Source organism: Ixodes scapularis, unplaced genomic scaffold (assembly GCF_016920785.2).
Source record: "Ixodes scapularis isolate PalLabHiFi unplaced genomic scaffold, ASM1692078v2 PGA_scaffold11__112_contigs__length_91849675, whole genome shotgun sequence".
NCBI lineage: Eukaryota > Metazoa > Arthropoda > Arachnida > Ixodida > Ixodidae > Ixodes > Ixodes scapularis.
The window spans coordinates 24,301,709-24,308,108 of record NW_024609837.1 but is presented as its reverse complement, the minus strand read 5'-3'; the positions used below and the strand labels follow the sequence as shown (position 1 = coordinate 24,308,108).

Here is a 6,400-nt window from a genome sequence, read left to right as displayed (position 1 = left end):
ATTGGAACATGCTGAAGGTTGTAGACGATTTTGTTGTCATGTGTACGCAGCAAATCTTTTTTTTTTTTTTTTTTTGCATAACCTACGAGTGGCGCGATTGCGTCAAACTTAATATTCTCGGTGTCACTTCAAAGGGAAAAAAAAGTTTTGCAAACTGTTCATACACCGAGCAAATTATTTCTTACAAGTGTTGGTTGTCGAAGGAAGTTAAGCGATGCTTTTTGGCGTTTGGAGTGCGTGTATACGTCTTGATAACATAACGTACGTACATTTAATCTAAATACACCTGCATATATCTTGATTCTCCGTGTAAAGAGGGAAATTAGTAATGCTCCACGAGAAGCCGGACCCCTTTTTTTACGGTTTTTGAGGTAAAAACAAGTATAGATTAGGTCAATTGTGGAACTTACGCTGAGGGGGGTACCCCACTACCCTCGCCCCCTCAGTCCATCTCACGTCGTTTGAAGTGGCATCTATATTTTTGTTTCAAAACTGTGTGTTCCGTAGCATGGTCTCCGAGATTTTTCGCGCGCCGGGCTCTTCGGACGCTGTTTCATTAGCCGGGAAAGTCTGAAAAAATGCATGCATTTTGCTTTGCTTTTTTTTTGTTATCGGACCTTCTCGCTTGCTTGGGTAGCTTGGGCCTCTGGCGCCCAGGGAGCATCGGCGATATAGTCGTATCGTCACACGCGCACTAGTTGACGTATTCTCGGTCATTGCTCTCAAGGAGTATTGTTCCCAAACACCCGAAGAGCCCAAGTGTTAACGCATTGTAACACAAAGGGGCTGGATATTTTCTAAGCAGAAGCGTCGCCAGTTGAGAAAAGGAATGACGCGAGCTTTCTAAATTGTGTGCTTTCCCAACAAACGGGTGGCGATATTAGCTTGTAGGCTTAATCCCGAATAAACTTCCCAAGGGACGGCAGCGAGGCATACCGCGAGCGGCACCTGCTATGCTCGAGGACGCACGAAACGTTATAGGGATTTGACAACCCATTTGGAATTCACTCTTTATTCCGGTCGTTTGTTTTTCACAATTGTTGAAGCTTACGCGGTTGGACCTTGCTTGATGAAAGAACAAGAAGGCTGGGGATCTCCTTGTCCTGTCCTCTTCGGTTTTAAAATGTGTTGACTTCAATGGTAATGTGCCCTTCGCCTTGTAGCCTAAAGTCCTTTCATCCCTAAGGTGTCACTGCAGTGGAAGCTACGTGCTCGTTCGAACAGTCACACGTCTATCTTTTGTCACGTAAGCACGCTCTCGTTCATGCCCATGCGCGGAAAAAGTGATAAGTCAGGTGATTAAAGGGAGCTGTTTGATTGGTTCTGGTTAGCTCTCAGCTCCCGCCGCCCTGTCAGCTTAGTAATGACCAAAGTACAGTATCGTCGTGATAACGTGTCGCCGTGAATCTGTCTTGTCTGGAGTTCGTAAGCCGTGGCCTTCCAGCGATGTTTACATATCAGCTTTTATCCTTCGCCTTCCCAACCTGCCTTTGTGCGTCTGTTTAGTTATTTTTATGAGGCTTTGCATTAAGGTGGCAGTCATGTATTTTCTCTAATTTCTCTTCACAACATTTCACCATGCAAAATAAGTTTTTTCTTCTTTTTTTAAAACTTGCAAACGAACTTCTTAGTTTGGCACAAAAGTAATTTCAAAAGCAATGAGTAGTTTTTGTCGAAATTACTGCCTCAATGTAATTCATTACATTACTAAATTACCAGCCTAGAGAAGTAATTCATTACATTCCTGATTGCCACAAAAAGTAATTTAATTACTGTAATTTTATTACAGTAATGTCATTACTGTCACCTCTGATCGGAGTCAACATTCAAGTATAAAGGTGAAGCGTGGGGAAAAGCATGGCGTTACCCGACATGTTGAACGGCAAAGGCCAGGGTAAGTCAGAGCGAGAAACAAAAGCAAGAAGGATGCAACTTGGCAGCTGCAATCCTAAGCATAAACCAGAGACTAGATTCTCTGATGGAATTTAAAAAAAAAACCAATGTCTCGGCAATCGAACTCTCGGTGAACACGATGTCGGCATAGTACAACGAAATCCTAAAGCACCTGCGTCAACATGACAGCGAGATAAAGGGTTTAAGCCTTGAAAGCCGCCAGAAAAAGGTTAATGTGCAACAAATGGCGCAAGACATGAACACACTCGAGGGGCAATCGTGAAAGCTAAATCTCGAAGTACATGGAATTCCCGTCACTGAGCAAGAAAACCGTCACACTCAACTGACTCATTTGGCAAAGAAACTGGATGTGCCCATGCTCTTCGCGAATGAGATTGTGGCCTTGCACCGATTGCCAGCTAGACCAGATAAGATATACGGCATCATTGTTCGTTTTTCACAACCCTCAAATTGTGATATGTGGTTCGATAAAAGGAAAAAAGTCGACCGGAAGGCAAGGGATGGTTACCTTCTTGAGAATATGACAAGGAAATACCGTGCCTTCCTTTGGGCAACTAAAGAATGGGCGAAGGATCATGACTCCACTACTCGTGGCACAAGAATCGAAAGCTCTTCTTGAGGCGAAAAGGAGGCGGCGCAGTTGTTATCAATTGCGAGGCGGACCTGCAACGCCTGACCTGAGCAATTTTATCGCTCTCTTTTCTTGTGGACTTTTTCGAAATGGCGGAACAAACCTATTTTTTTGCATCTGAACGAAAGTCTTATCTAGGGAATGAGTATTTGGCTTCTTTTAAGCGCATTCATTTAAATACTTGATCCGCCCGAAATAAAACAGTTGAGCTTGGTTTTTTTTTTTTTTTTCGATGAGTTTTCCTTTTTGTTCGATGTTATTATGTTATCAGAGACGTGGTATACTGATGAAAGTTATGTTTTTCAGTTGCCGAAGTATAACAACTGTTCTTGAACAGGTAAACCGGTCTTGGAGTTTAGTGTGTGGTGTAAACGAATGCACACTTTGCTCTGACCAGAAAAAAAGAAATATGGGGGCAGGAAAAATCCTAAGGCATGAAGAGGTGGATAGTTGCTTTAACGCGCACTGATGGAGGGGTCACGTTGGAAAGTAAATAACTAAAGCAATAAAACGAGGGGAATTCTAATGTGTTTTAGAAACAAACTATGTGCACAGCTTGCGTGTAATGTATAATAATAATATCTCTTTAAGTTTTATTTTTGTTTCTAAACATTTCCACACATACCTCGTCGAACGACAAATGGCAATATTTGGAGGCCTGTATCTCATGAATTAATTTAATTGCCATCATATACTTTTCAGACAGTATTCTACTTAGATATGACTATTATTAAAAATATATATAAGGTATTTGAGTTATATGATAGTCGGTATATATTTAGGAAAACTTAGGGAAAAAATCAAACCACGAAAAATTCCGATGCGAAAAAAAAAAAAAAGCATCACCTTCGATATTTTTTTGTTTTGATTTGGGTACCCTGTCATACTATATTTTGGCATTCATTTCTATTAAAAATATATTGCATTATTTTATTGAGAAAGAAAACACAACTCCCCAAAGTAGGTTTCTTTTTCAAAGCCTACACTTAGCAATGCCCTGTACGAGAAGTGACTCTGGGTTCCAGTTTCAGCAAACTAACACACATCTTTCATATATTTTTATTCGGATGAGGTCATTGACAACTAGAGCAGTTCGTCACACAGTAAAAGTAAGGAGAAACTACATACAGCATTTTACACACAACGTACAAAGAGGTATCATATTAGAGACTAGTGATTCGAGAAAATATGATGCAGCGAAGTTTCACTTTGTGGTATATTTTATATTTATAACAAAAGCAATAACTTTACTTCCACACACAAAAATAAAGATAGAGTACTAAAATTGTTTAGGTTAGCTATGTATTTCCAGAAACAAACCTTTTCATGTGAGGGGTGCCACCGCGTCGGACTGTAAAAGTTTCGATACTCTCGGTGTACGAATGGGTCGTTGCAAGACGAGATATTTTATCCTGCGCGAGGATAACATTTCGTGATTCTCATATGGTAATCAGATAAAGATTATAAGCTATCACCAAGTAAAACGGTAGGTTAAATACCCCGCGAAAAAAAACTGAGGTAAATAAGATTTCCCAGCATTCAAAATGAGGAGTCCTTGGGGAATCAAATTCGGCACTTTACGCTAAGGCTTTCCTTGATGTACCCATTTAGTAGTTTCTTCTAACCAAGTACGACTGTCTGTGCTACATATATGTCCCAAGTTCCTTCTGTTGATCACCTGCACAGCCACCACGCGTGCCAAGACTGAATGCCAGGAAAGGCGCGCACCGTCAGCCACTTTTCTTTTTTTTTTCTTTTTTTGTTGTTGTTGACAATACCGAACAACCTCATTTTCGTTAAGGTAAACAAGATGCACCAAGTTTCTCAGATAGAACGCTCACCATTGTCCTATCCGTGTGAATTGCGTTTATTAAACGTTCTCTTACGTGGTTCAGCGTGGCCTGGTGCTTCACGAGTCCGCCAACTCCGTCGCATGTATTCTCCCATGTCCAGATGTAGAAAATAGCCACTGGGCTTGTGGACAATCCTTCTGTGCAAACTGGTAAAGCTGGTAGCGATTCTTAAAATGTCTGGCGGCCCCGTCACTTACGTACGTCACGTGCGAGTATACCGCAACGTTGTCTTCAGCCCACTCTTTCACGTTTTCTAGAGCCAACCACGTGTGAGCGTCGTCGTCACACATGTCCTCACTGATGATAGCAAAGCTGTTTGTAGATTTTCTTGTCGTCACTACGCATGTAAATATCGCAACTTTTTTTCCCAGTGGTATGCTTGAACTTTTTCAGGAAGCACGATGGTCCAGTTTTCAGCAAAGTCAAAATGAAAGACAATGCTCCCGCGTTGCATGCACTTCGTTTCATCGTAGATCGCTTTATCTTGCGTTGTTGGATATGGTTCTGAAATATCCAACTTTCAACCGTTACTTGAATGACTTCTAGGAAAGTCTCAGTATCCAATGTTTTTTTCACCAGGTCGCCGGGCTCCCATGTTGTAAGCACAATCTCTTCATCCTCTGGGAAATGAAGGTCCTCGAGTAGAAAAATCTCAAAATCCAACTTTTTTTTTTTTTTTTTCACCAGGTCGCCGGGCTCCTATGTTGTAAGCACAATCTCTTCATCCTCTGGGATAACAAGGTTTTCGAGTGTAAGAAACGGGCCTTTTGGGCAGTGATCACAGTTTTCTTGAAGATGCAGACTTGTTAGTGGGTCGCAGAGAAATCCTGAGTTCATTTCACCAGCGTTGAATGTTGAGCCTGTAACATTCTCTACAGCGGCAATACAAAGGTAATAATTGGCGCAGCGGACACAAACGCACACTACCTGGTGAGGAATACATTTGACCCATCTAGGGCGCAAGAGAGAGAGAGAGAGAGAGAAATAACTTCATTGTAAAAGCTGGTGATCCTAGGCGTCGGCCAAAAGCCCTTGGTCTCTAGCAGCGTCTTCGGCCAGCTGGATGGCACAGTGTTGATCAGCTGGGTCGGAGCTGAGCAACACGGTCTCCCATTGCTCTACCTGCGTGATTCTGCGACCTGGTGCCACCGCCTGTAGACAAGCCCATAGCATATATGTGCTAGGAGATCTGCTCTGTCTTTACATCTGTGGCATTTGTCAGAATATATCCCAAGGTAGCAGTAGCTATACGTAACCGGGTTTGGGTACGAATTCATTTGGAGAAGTCGCCATACTACGGATTGCCTTTTATTGAGTGATGGATGAGCGGGGGGAAAGAGGACCCGCCCCATTCGGTAATGATTTGTAATGTCCCTGTAGGACACGAGCCGATCCCTACCCGACCATCGAAGCGAATGCGCAAATGTGGTGTTAGGGTCGATGTCTGCTCGGTCAGTGAAGCCTCGAGCGGCATCGTGCGCGCTGTCGTTCCCGGCCAGGCCGGAGTGGGCAGGTGCCCATATCAGGTAGGTCTCGCCGGTCCGCGCGTCGTTGCGGAAGCCAGATTTAAGGATTTCAGACGCCTCTGGTGAGATTCGTCCTCTCGCGTAATTTAGAATGGCAGACTTGGAGTCGTTCACTACGTATTTGATTTTCGTGGAAGCCGTCATTGCCTGGGCAATGGTCGCCTCTTCGCCCACCTCCGCTTCATCGTGCGAAGCGAGCCGGAAGCGATGGAATTTCCCTGTCGAATGACTACCACGAAGGACATGGTGTCGCGACTCGCGTAATCGGCCGCGTCAACGTATACCACGTCCTCGGACTTTTCGTATTGTTTGTGCAGGGCTTTCGCCCTGGCATGTCTTTGCTTTAAGTTGTGTACGGGGTGCATGTTTTTCGGCATAGGTGGATTGTGCATGCTCTCTCTTATTGCTGGAGGTAATGCGACTTTGGTTGTGGCGGTCCTCGGATGGGCGATGCCGAGAGAGTCGAGGGTGTACAT

General features: G+C 43.6%; 1 pseudogene; it reads right to left on the bottom strand.

Annotated features, from left to right (window-relative positions):
- Window positions 1-5,409: 5,409 nt before the first annotated feature.
- Window positions 5,410-6,400, bottom strand: LOC121835177 (annotated as a pseudogene).